At 40.9% G+C, this 11,950-nt stretch overlaps 2 long non-coding RNA genes across 2 annotated transcripts; one reads left to right on the top strand and one right to left on the bottom strand.

Annotated features, from left to right (window-relative positions):
- Positions 1 to 308: 308 nt before the first annotated feature.
- On the bottom strand, positions 309 to 10,336 carry LOC106958750 (uncharacterized). Its single transcript, XR_001427209.1, has 3 exons — positions 10,325 to 10,336; positions 8,666 to 8,667; positions 309 to 3,685 (listed from the first exon to the last, which is right to left on the bottom strand). It is a non-coding gene; the product is annotated as an uncharacterized LOC106958750 (long non-coding RNA).
- On the top strand, positions 7,336 to 11,950 carry LOC106958751 (uncharacterized). Its single transcript, XR_001427210.1, has 2 exons — positions 7,336 to 8,728; positions 9,693 to 11,950. It is a non-coding gene; the product is annotated as an uncharacterized LOC106958751 (long non-coding RNA).

Below are 11,950 nucleotides of genomic sequence, written 5' to 3'. Positions count from 1 at the left end.
GACACTTGTGCAAGTGGTTTGCAGTTGGCTTCAAGGGTGGTTTTCCAGCCCATTAAGTTAAACTCAATAGGCAAGTTCTGAAGAAGGTAGGCTAATTGAAGTTGAGCCATGTTAGCATTAGCTGCATGCTAATGCAACTTGTTGATGCTAACAAGCACCAGCCATCTAAAAATCCTGTCAGGACTTCAGTTTCTCGCCAACATCGATTTCTAAAACATGTCAAGAACTTTACTGACTGGTTTTAGGGGTACTAATGCAGTGTTGCTGCTTGCATCTGGATTAACTTGGTTTTTAATTTTTTTTTAAGAAAATCTGTAAATGTCTCATCCTGCCAAGTAAGAGGCAGCATTACTGGATGATTACTGCTACATTCTACAGAGTGAGAAAATGTGCGGTCGTGTGCAGACTCCATGTTTTTACTGTGGCACAAGCTACACCAGCATCTGATGGGCTCTGCAGAAAGTAATTTGAAACATATAAATCTTATTCCCACATGAGCCATTTCCTGGCTGCATATTGTTGTGCCATAGCTGTTTCATTTTGTTGATAAAGATGTTTTTTTATTTTTTTTTTAAACTAACAGCTGTTCCTCATTACAAGAATAAGATGTCACAGCGCTAAGGAAAAGTTGAGTTATCCCTTATATATTTAATATTTATTTAATATTTATGTTCCAAGCAGCTGGAGCTTTTTCCTTTTTTTTTGGGCCATGTTTTAAAGTGATGTTGTTCATCCTGTCTATAAATCACACAGACACAACAAAACGTGTGCTCAGCTCATGGCTGCAGATCTTAGAAAGCTCTATTGGGATGCAGTCGAGACCCAATTAAATAAAGTGTTGCTTTATAGTTATTTATTACAGATGTTAACCATCATGTATCAGTCTCTAAAAAGAGTTAAAAATCGAATCAGTTCCTGATTTTTATTTTTATTGCATTTGCACTGTTGTTTTGGCTATTCTGCATCTTTTCACGACAGAAGAAACACTGTGCGCTTACATAATCCACTTTACTGCTCAGTCTTAAAATTAAATTGTTGACTTTATTTGATCTATCTGTCTGTAATGATTGAAATTACATCTGATTTCAATCCTGTTTCAATACATTTGTAATTACAAATGAATAATTACATAAAAAAAAAAACTTCCAGGTGGCTGTAGAGCTGATAACTCAATGATACAAAGCAGTTCTGCATCATCTATATTTCTAAAATCTATGTCTGTCAAATGAAATAGTTTTTTTTTTTTTTTTTTTTGTCAATTGTTGCTCTGCTGACTCCTTCGGGGAAAGCAGCGTCTTGCTCTGTCTGCTTCAGCAGGACCGGGTGAATGATGTCAGTAAGGCCTTGAACCTTGAACCCCCCTGTGGTGAGAGAAATCTGTCTTCACTCATTATTTGATCCCGGCTCTCCAGTGTTTGGGGCTTTTAAACAAACAGAGACTTTAAATGCGCCTCAGAAAAAGTAACTTGCTATCAGCTTTCAGCTCCAGTTTTCCCCGGCCCCGTTTCCTCCTCACCTCAGCCAATCCGGTGTAAATGTGGCCGGAGGAGAGAGGACGGGGTTTAGCGGCGTCCTTCTCCCGTCTCTCGTCCAATCGCAGCTGGAGATGGACACCAGCAAACCTGGCAACCCTGCAAGAATAACCGAGGATAGAAAATAGATGAATTTGGACGTTTTTTTCTCTCTTCTTCCGTTTCTATACCTTAGCCTTTTTCTTTCACCCCAAGAGTCCAGATTTATCACCGAGCTGCTCTCCTGACACACGTTTACGCAACATTTCCTTTTTATAAACCAAAGAAAGCAGGGAGCAGAAAAAGAACACTGCAGGAGAACAACCTGCTAAAGAAACCGCAAATATTTTCTTTTAAAGGTTTATTTGGTGCCTTAAAAATCCTTAATATTGATGGTGATGAAACTAAAATGGCAAATCACAACCTATCTCCCCGTGAATTTATTTTTCAAATGATATCGATTCCTCATTTGGTAATCCAGAAAGCACTTTTTATTTTTTGTCTCCCTTTATATTTGGTCATGACAGGAAGTGTGTTCAGCTACATCAGCATGTGGCACAGCTGACTGGTCACACAGTTCACTCGACAAAACTACACAGCAGCCGCACCCAGAGCGCCACAGTTTCTGTCTCACTGTCAAGGCGCTTACAGGAAATAAGTGTGATAAAAGCAACAACCTGAGTGACGCAAAACGCGTCCATGCAGCCTAATCACTGTCAGCATCTCCTAGGTATGACTGCATGACTCATAGTTTCATTTTCACCAACATGAAACCATGTTTTTATGGGCTTTTTTTTTTTTTTTTTTCATGTTGACCAGAGTTTTGGCAATGCATCGGGGGGACGGATTGTACTTTAACGGCATGAGTTATCATAAAGTTGTTCCAGATGCCCCACATGTGACCCTCTGAAAGTGTGTCGTTTTCTCAGGATTTTTTTTTGAGGCCAGACTTTGGGAAAATTGCTCATATCCTGCATTGTGCTGTGGAAGAGGAAGTGTCCTGTGAGACGCCGATTCCTCAGTCTACTGACCCACATTACACTCACGCTGTGGACAACCAACATGCGGCCTTTTGCAGCGAACTGACGGGAAGTCGTGATTTTTGATGCCAAAAGGTTGAAAACGTATTGTTTGGTGGCGCCATGTTTCCACAGTGTCCTGTTGGAGTTTTCTTGTAAGCATCAACCAGTTGTTTACGGAGGATTGGGTCAAAAAAAAAAAATCCAGCAAATTGTCGTCTGCATATGAAAAAAAAAAAAACATTGTGTGAGAGGATACCCCAATGTTTTGCCTAAACTCGTGGAGTTTGAAGGTAATGCTTAGGGATATCTTTCTAAATTTCAGACTTTAAAGAACGCATTACGAAACATTTTTAGAGTTTAACAATTTGAAAAATCTTTTGGTTACTCTCGCTGACCTAAAGAGTTAATCTGCTTTAATGCCAGACATAGAAAAAAATGGTTTGCTTTTCATTTCAAGTGGTCTGAACTTTATTATTTTTATTCCCTGAATATTATTTTCTGAAAATTTTACATTAAGGCCTATTTCTGTGAATTGCACTTCTGATTATGTATTCACAGTCCTTGAGCATTTCTACATTTTGCCAAGAAAACTGTTTCCAGCTCTAAGTGAGGTTGTTCTGAGGAGATAAAGTACCGTTGCAAAGTCAATCATTAGACTTCAAATACATTTTTTCCTCTCACATGCAGTCCAAATAAAATCTCTGGTGGCGCAAAAACAAGGATATAGAAACAACTGTCACACGGGAATCTCGAGTCAGAAGTCCACATTTTGGAGGGTGATGTCGTTACAGATGCTTTATTGCTATTGTGATTTTTGTAAAATCTTGTCTTAGGAAGACGATCTTCACCCACTGGATTCTTTTAATTTCTAGTTTCGCTGAAGGCGGCCACTTTAGGCACAACGCTTTATCATTACAGGAACAAGCACAGCCACAACACTTGCGCTGCGCCATAATTCCTGTCACATGTGTCATGTGATGTGAGACTGAATGGTGTCCAGTGTTGGTGATCGGGGTGCTGACAGGAAGGAAGGGTGTCTCCGTGTAAGACTTCCTGTCTTGCTGTGTGACTCAGTGTCGCTTCTTCTGCTGCTCTTGTCCTTTTCCCTTCACTTTTCCTCCGTTCTGCCCTCCCTCTCTCTCTCTCCCGCCCCTCCATGGCATGTCTCGGCCTGTCCCCTCTTATTTGTCCCACTCACATTTTTCTTAATTTACTTTATCAGCTATTCTTGGACCATCTGACCGTGTTGCGATCGAATGGCCTCTTGTCAAGAATCAACTCTGCATTAAAACTCTGGACTCTGGAGAGAACCCGGGTGCTGCACAGGGTGAACATGCAAACTCCATGCAAGACCCCGGGCCGGGAATCGAACCCAGGACCTTCTTGCTGTGCTACCTACTGTGTTAGACTTCCAGTGTTAAACTTTAAACTGTAAAGAACATTTATTGATTTCTGAGAGTGTGTTCTTGCATTCTTTTGCCATTAGTTGAAAATTGTCTCTAAACAACAATATTATCATTTATTGCAATAACTTCTGGGACAATTTCCAAAAACGAGGATATTTGCGTGCATGAACTTGATGACTAAAGCTAATTCTAATTATATTAAGCAATAAAAAATGATTTATTTAATTAATAATGCAAAATTATTAAGAATGTCCTCGCATCTGACTTTTGTTAACCTGAAGCAGTGGTTAAGAATAAAAAATAAAATAAAAATGAGCCTTTAAATCACTCAATCTCCTTAATGCAGAGAGTTGGGCAATTAGCACCCAGCTAAATTTGTTATTGTGACAGGCCTGGGTCACACCAGATACTGACTGGTTTCCTGACCCATTCTGCACATTTCAGAATGTCCTTTTGTCGACACCTGTCCTTGCCACACCTGTGAGGTGGCACTTCACAGATTTAGACAGATTTGCAAACAATACTGGAGAGAAACGGATCTGTTGCAAAACGTCTTCAGCTCAGGACCAAGTGTCGCGTCTATATTTACATTCAGTGTAACTCGGTCTCTTTGTTTTCACACTGGAGCCACGTTAAAATCTTTTTCGGACATCCCAATGTCCAACTCGCTTACAATGAGTAATGCCAGTTCTGATTCAAGGTTGGCTTCGTGCATCTAAAAGACTCCAGTATCTTTTATACAAAGACGGTGTGGTACCAAAGTCATAACCCCCCCAAAAAAACAACAAAGCCAAAGAATTTCCTGCATGATGCTTAATAGATCACACATTGATGGCATGATGTACAACTTCTGCCAATCAGTTGCAAGTAAGCTGAATATTTGTTACATGTCAATCCCCTCTTTCTGTCTGTGTCGGTACAACTTTCAATCCCATAAATGCCTCAAGAGTGCCTTGGAGGAAAAGCATCCAGTTTATTACCCGTCTCATCTTTATTCTGTTGAGTGTCTCTCTTGATCTTTCTCTGACTCTCCGAGGCCCCTCCTAATCTCTGTTAAGGTTGATAACTGGGATGGTTATCACTGAGTGCACAAACTGGCAGACATAATGAGAAGCCACCTACTTGCTGTAAGCAGTCAGGAAAGCTAAAAGTGTGTTCGAACTGTTTAACAAGACGTAGCCAAATAAAACAACGACAAAAGGAGTTGGAAGCAAATCTGAGCCAAGAGAGGGAAAACACACACACACACACACACACACACACACACACACCTACACACACACAAGTAAAGGCACGTGGCAAGGCTGCAGGTTTCTCATTCATAATAACACCAGAAGTGTCGACACATCGGAGGGCACAGAATCATCTCTTGGCCTTATTTATTTTCCGTGACTCGTGCTCACATAAATTTCACCATGTCGCCTATCTTGTAGAGCTAGTTTAATCAGAAAAATAATAATAATAAAAAAAAAACTCTTTAGCCTTGAACGCTAGCAAACAAATAGCCGTCACGTGTGCACATGAACACGATTCTCCTGGAAGACTGTTAGAGCGCACATATAAATGCTCATTCAGTCTCTTCATTGTTTCTTCTCTGGGGCTCCAGCCTCTGGGCTTGTCTAGTCGTTTTGGGGTGTGTGTGCCTGCAGACCATATGGGCTCTGGGGGCTTAGCGGACTCATACCCAACCCCCCCCCCACCTCCCGCTTCCATCGGGGTTCCGAATGTCTGAGGGGAATTCGGGTAAGGCGCCCTCTAATGTCTTCAACCGGTTCAAGCTTCCTGTCGATTTTATTTATTTATTCATTTTAAGCAACCATAACCCACCGCTTTTCTCAGCACAGAGCTAGCTTGGTTCGTTGTGTAATTGTGTGGTTCGTGATTTTCGTGGATCTCAGCAAAGATCCAACAACGGGGCAGATGGCTCTATCTCGCTTACCAGTGTCTGTCTGGCTTTCTCAACTTCCTCCCCGTCACATTTTCTGCACGCGAACGCAACGCGTCTGCGTGTGAAGCGTCCACGTGCGAGCCCGCGTCTCTTTGTGTCAAAGTGTGAGCGTCGAACGTGTTTCTTTAGGAATATCTACTCGCTGGGGACCATATGGTATACCACTGCCTGCTGGGCAAAGATAAATCCTGCATGAAAAGACAGCAGCGCGCGCGCGCACACACACACACACACACACACACACACACACAAACACACACGCACGCAAACTGTTCTCACAATTAGACCAACTTCAGTGAGGTTTGCTTGCATTGTGCGTTGTAATTAGTCTGCACCTTTTCGTCTCTTGTTGCATAACAGCAGAACCCACCGGGCCTGTGTGGTCGTCATCTGTCGGTCTCTCTTCGTTTCTCACTCTGCTCCAACTCCACCCTCCTCCTCCTCCTCCTCTTCCTCGTCTTCCTCCTCTCTAGCTGATCTGATTCCTGCCTACCTGCCTTTGCTTGTCTATTTCCAGGCAACTTGCCATGAGCCTACCTGAGTCATGGAGCCTCCCCTGAGCCATAGCTCAGAAATCAACTTCGTGTATTTCTTTTTTTAGCCTTTCCCCCTCCCCCTTGTTCTTACCACCTATTTTCCTGGCTGTATGTGTTTTCAACTTTCTCTCAAGTTCTTTTTTTTTTAAATATTTAACTTTTTTTTATAGATTTTGGAGGCAAAGGCAAAGTCGCTGACATAGAGGAAGAAGTGCATGTGACTCTGCAGAATGGGTGTGACTTTACTGTGAAATGTCTGCAGGTTCTTCCAAGGTCTGCGTTGTTTCCTGGGTGTTTCTGGTTTCCATTGAGTGTCTTAGCAGACATGTCAGAAAGTAAACTTTATTTAGGGTTGAAATATAAACTCTCTCTATGTATATTTTTTTCCCCCTGTTTGATCGCTAAACTTATCTTGTTTTAGGTCGTTTATATCTACCAACATTATGGCACATTTTCTAAGTGTCAAAAGAATGATGAGATTATTTTATATGTAATGAGATTATTATTCCTTTAATAAGATTTTGATTTGGTCTGGAAGAAACTTCCAGCAAAACACAGAAACAGAGTTTCATGTATATATATTTTCTTGATCATCTTGATGATGCTATTTGACCAAATGTTTATTGCTGTTTCATAATTGGTTACTGTATTTTTTTTTTTTATTTTATTTTAGATCTGCCATTTTGCTGAAATGTGCTTAACAAATAAAGTTGACTTCATTTATTGACATATTATGGTTTTATTCACACAATTTAACCTGTCATTCACGAGAGGACCCACATTTGGGTCCTCTCGTGTCATTGTGAATGACAACCTGTGAATGACAGGTTAAGCTAAAAAAATTAAAATAAAAAAAAGGAAGATTATAGGATGATTTCAATTCTTGGAGACCTGTTATGTGGTCTGATGAAACAAAAATGAAATTATTTGCTCATAATAACCCATTGCTCTACGTCTGCGCAGCGCAACGGTAGCAGCATCGTGTTTGGCTGCGAGTTTTCCAATTGGACAGCGGCCCTAAACGCACCGCTAAAAGTTACAGCGCTTAGAGACAACAAAGTCAAAGTTTTCAGGTGGCTGACACAAAGCCACCTCCCTCGACACGTCGCTCCTGGCACAATGAACAATGGACATAAGAAAAAACCCAAAAAAAACAACAACTCCAAATGTGTTTGAAAATATTCAGCTTATTTTTCAGACACACCTCCAATTCTGCTACTACTTCCATCAACATGGAAACACGCAGACCTGATGGCTGCTGTGCACGGTCTGAGCTTAATACCTGCCTAGCGCCGTGCAGCAGAGCCAGACTGCATTAAAACAGACAAAAATAAATAAATAAAAGGAAGGTCGCAGAAATCAGAAACACTCCAAATCTCCCACACATCTCCAGTCAGGCTTTCTCTCTCGTACTAGGCGGCTCGCAAATAAAGCGATTTACCTTGGTGTCTCTCCGCACACCGGGGGCAAAACAATGCAGCGCCGTTTCCTTTAGAAATGTGTGTGTGGTGGAGGGGAGACGGACTGTAAAACCCCTGTGGCTCAAATCATCCACCCCCACCGCTGCATCTTGTGCCACAATGTGTCTCCTAACTGTCTAACATGGTGACATGGATGAGGGCACAGCAGGGAGAGAAACAGAAAGAGACACAAAGACTGGTGGTGCTGGTGGTGGAGACAAGCTGGTGAACTGGTGCAGCGTCTGATGTTCTCCTACAGACTGATGGAAAGCAGGGATGACATAAGAGCCAGGCAACCTGAGGAAGGGGAGGTTAAGGATGCAGAGGCACACTAACAAAAGCAGCGGCATTTTAATGTGAAACAGAATTTCAGAGCTTAGTCGCCATGACAACAACACACTTACACCACCGTTTAATTGCTGCTGACTGCAGTTGTCTGCCGTCTCTCAATCTGCTGGCAACATGTAGAACCTGTTATTACTGTAATTTGTGGGCAAGTATAAGCTGGCACAGAGCCGCTCGGCTTCATATTTATATGTATTTGTACGTGTCGCTGACATAAAAGGCCGATCAGGGAGCTTTCACGCAACTTGTAGTCCGTCTATCTTACGACATGAATGATCGCTCGCCGTATTTCGGCCCACGGCGAAATGTCTCATTGGCATAATGTAGTTGGCCAAGTTGATTGAATCTTTACATTATTTTGTGAAGTATTTCTTCGCCGCAGCACACTCTGCTCTTAAGTTCATTTAGCTTGAGTGGATCACTTAAGCTAAATGAACTCCTTCACTCGAGGCGCAGAGTGACCCCCGTCCCACAGGGACTGATTCACTTTACACCCATATGTGAGCATTTCTGTTCAGAGAACTGAGTATTTAATAGGATGCCATAGTTTTTTTTTTTTTCAGATGACTGTATATGGATTGTTTTTGTGCAACAAGACAATTTTCTTGTGTTTTATTACAAATGCTATGTAGTAGCATCTTGTTAGCGAGAAAATGGAGTTCTAACTTAAAAAAAAAAGTTAATTTATCGCTCCGTAATCAAGTTACGTTTTTTTATTTACGTTTTCTTTTTTTTTTCTTTTTTTTTTTAACATGACAACTTAATTAACGTATTTACTTGGATAAACTTAATTTGATTATTTGTAGCAAATTCCATCTTTTTTTGTTCAGCATGTTATTTATTTCTATGTCCAACAAGTCGATAAAGACAGAATCTAAATTAGTATGCTTGAAATGTCTCCGTTTCAAGCATTTACAGTCAGTATTGATGCCTTTTTTAGATATAGATATTTAAATCTGTGAAGCCCAGAGCGAAATAAGAGAAATTATTTGTGTGAGTGTAGATGCACCAGTCCAAAATATTTCCCTTTTCATTCCAGAAAGCCAGACTTTCTTGATTATATATAACATTTTTAATTACATCCTAGAAACTAGAGGGATTTTGCTCACAGGATCCAGCCACTTTGATGCCACACACTCAAAAACGTAATCAAAAAAAAAAAAAAAAAAAGTCAAAACAATAAGGATGGTTTCCCTCTGCAGATCAAGTTGAGTTCAGATGACGTAACATAACAGATAGGTCTGACACACATTTAACTAAAAAAGGCTAAGAAGGCTCCACTTTCATCTCGTAACGTTCTTCAAGTAAACATCTCTTTGGCCTCGCAGGGCCCAGAACGTGTGTGTGTGTGTGGGGAGGGGGGCGTGATCGCAACACGCTTGGCGAAAGGCAATTTACTGTTTCTAAAGGTGCAGAGCTCTGAATGTGTCTCATGCTCCCTGTGGGTTATTTGTCTATTTTCAGAGAACTGTAGGCGGTGCGGGGAAAGTGTTCAAGCCAGGACAGGATGGAGGTATTCTCCTAGGCTTCAAACAGCTGGAATGAGAAGCAAGACGAATGTGCAGAGATTATCAACAATCGCAGGCTGAAGTGGATATCTGACGTGAGACAAGATGAGCTCAGAGGGAATGTCGTATCTCTCTTCCCATCGCCGGATGTCTTTGTAGCAGATTTCAACAGGGGGAAAAAAAGGGGGGATATTATCAACTTTTATGTCAAGATGAAGCATTTTAAATATTGAAAAAAAAAAGCCCATAAATGACACAAATTTCATCCTGTGCATGAACTTACTGACAAAATCATTGAATTTTTTTGGTTTCCATCAAATACATTAGCATGTTTATGGAAATGGTTGAGCGTTATTACAAAAAAAACAAAAAACATACAAATTCTTTTAGTGCTGAAAAAAACAACAACTCTAGATCAACATTTGGCAAAAGTAATAGAAACAAACAACTAAATATGGAGGTCATCAGAAGCATAAAAAGTTTTTTTTTTTTTCCCATCACAAAACACTCAGCTGTACATTCCTGTGCACTGAATTCATTTGTTATACCCCCCGGGAAATACACACACACGCACACACACAAGCAAACCCTCTTTCTCTCAAACAGAAACACTCTGCAAACTTTTGGCCATGTCTGAGCCTGCACTCGGTAAGATAGGGATGGGTTGCCTGATAGCATTGTGACCGTTGACAGGAAACTGAAACAGGGTGGGATGGTTCGGGGCCACAAATTTGCATGCCTGTTTGTGCCGCTACGTACGCGGTTCGGTGGTTGGACGTTTGCCCTTTTACCCTCCTGTCAAACGCAAGCCAAACGCTTCCCCAAATTCAGTGTTGTTTTTTTTTGTTTTCCCCTCTTTCTGAATGCTGGTAGTCATTCCTGAAATGACTGGGCTCTTGTGCTCTGCATGAATGACCGTGTCTCCCTAAAACCAGAAAAAAGAAAAAAGAAAAAGAGAGAGACCATACTGTAGAACAGTCTGCATTCTGCCACTTGGCCACCAGACGGGACAGTGGGGAGGCTGTACTGGGAGGCGTTATTGTGCTCTGGTGAATAGAGAGCCTGTCACAGACACACAAACACAGCGGCCCAGTGGCTCAGCATCTAGTTTCAAATGCTATCTTGTCTAATATTATGTGCCGTTTTTGTACAACACAGATATGATTTCTAAAAAAAATAAATAAATAAAAAAACTGACAAAAGAAAACAACTGAAAAATGGTTTAATAAACATAAAGCTCAAAAATGAAATGTCCTTTGCTGAGGTGACTAACAGATCTCAGTCCTGCATTTTGATGCTACTTCTGTTTTTCACATTTTGTCACGCTGTTACTTCAAACTACATTGTATTTTTTTTTTTATTTGCCATAAACCATCAACAGGCAGCACGCTAGTATGATGTGGAGGAAAAAACTGACATGGCGTTTACTCACAAAACTTCTACTTAGTGTGGCATGCATATGTTTTCCACTCTGTTTAATTTTGTGCTACAATCAGCTTCTGCTACCATTACAGCTGCAGTTCTTTTGAGATATGTCTCTTTGTAAGTATGTCGATTTGGTTTTGGTTACAACTCCTGGAGTGACAAGTTTTATAGTAAGTTACAGTTGAGTCTGAAGTATTAACTGCTTAAATTATACAACAATATAACCTGCTGAACACTTTCTGTCACAAGCTGTTTCCATCTATGCTTTTTTTTTAACCCACATTTTCAAGTATTGCATTAGAATCAGTTGATGGAAACTGCAAAATCCCAAAAAACTTTCACAGGAGCGGAGCGGACAGTTTCCATCCACTGGTGGATGAGGGGAGGTCTCTCTCCATTTTGTGCTTCATGCTACTTTTATCACAGCCATGCGTAGCGACAACCTGGCCTAGTTGTTTCCCTCCAAACTAGCAGATGGGTCACATTTTCTTTCCTCTTTATCTTCTGCAAAAAAAAAACTCTATTTTTTTTTTTTTGTTTTTGTTTACCTAAAACATGCCCTTGTCATGTCCGTGTGTACGGGACCTCAGTTAATACAGCTCATTTATGAGTTCTGTTTCACTGTACGTCTCATCCACATAAACATGAAATGTAAACCTTTATCTTAAAAACGAGCTGTCTTCCAGAAATCCGTGTTGCATCTCACCCAGAAGAAACTAGAGACCAACTCCTCCTCTATATAAAACCCACGGATTTCCCTGTTCATCACTAAACACAACTTTTGGTGGG

Source organism: Poecilia latipinna, unplaced genomic scaffold (assembly GCF_001443285.1).
Source record: "Poecilia latipinna isolate Pla-1442-1.1 unplaced genomic scaffold, P_latipinna-1.0 Scaffold1011, whole genome shotgun sequence".
NCBI classification, from domain to species: domain Eukaryota; kingdom Metazoa; phylum Chordata; class Actinopteri; order Cyprinodontiformes; family Poeciliidae; genus Poecilia; species Poecilia latipinna.
Note: the sequence above shows the minus strand (reverse complement) of the source record. Positions and strands in the feature narration are given on the sequence as shown.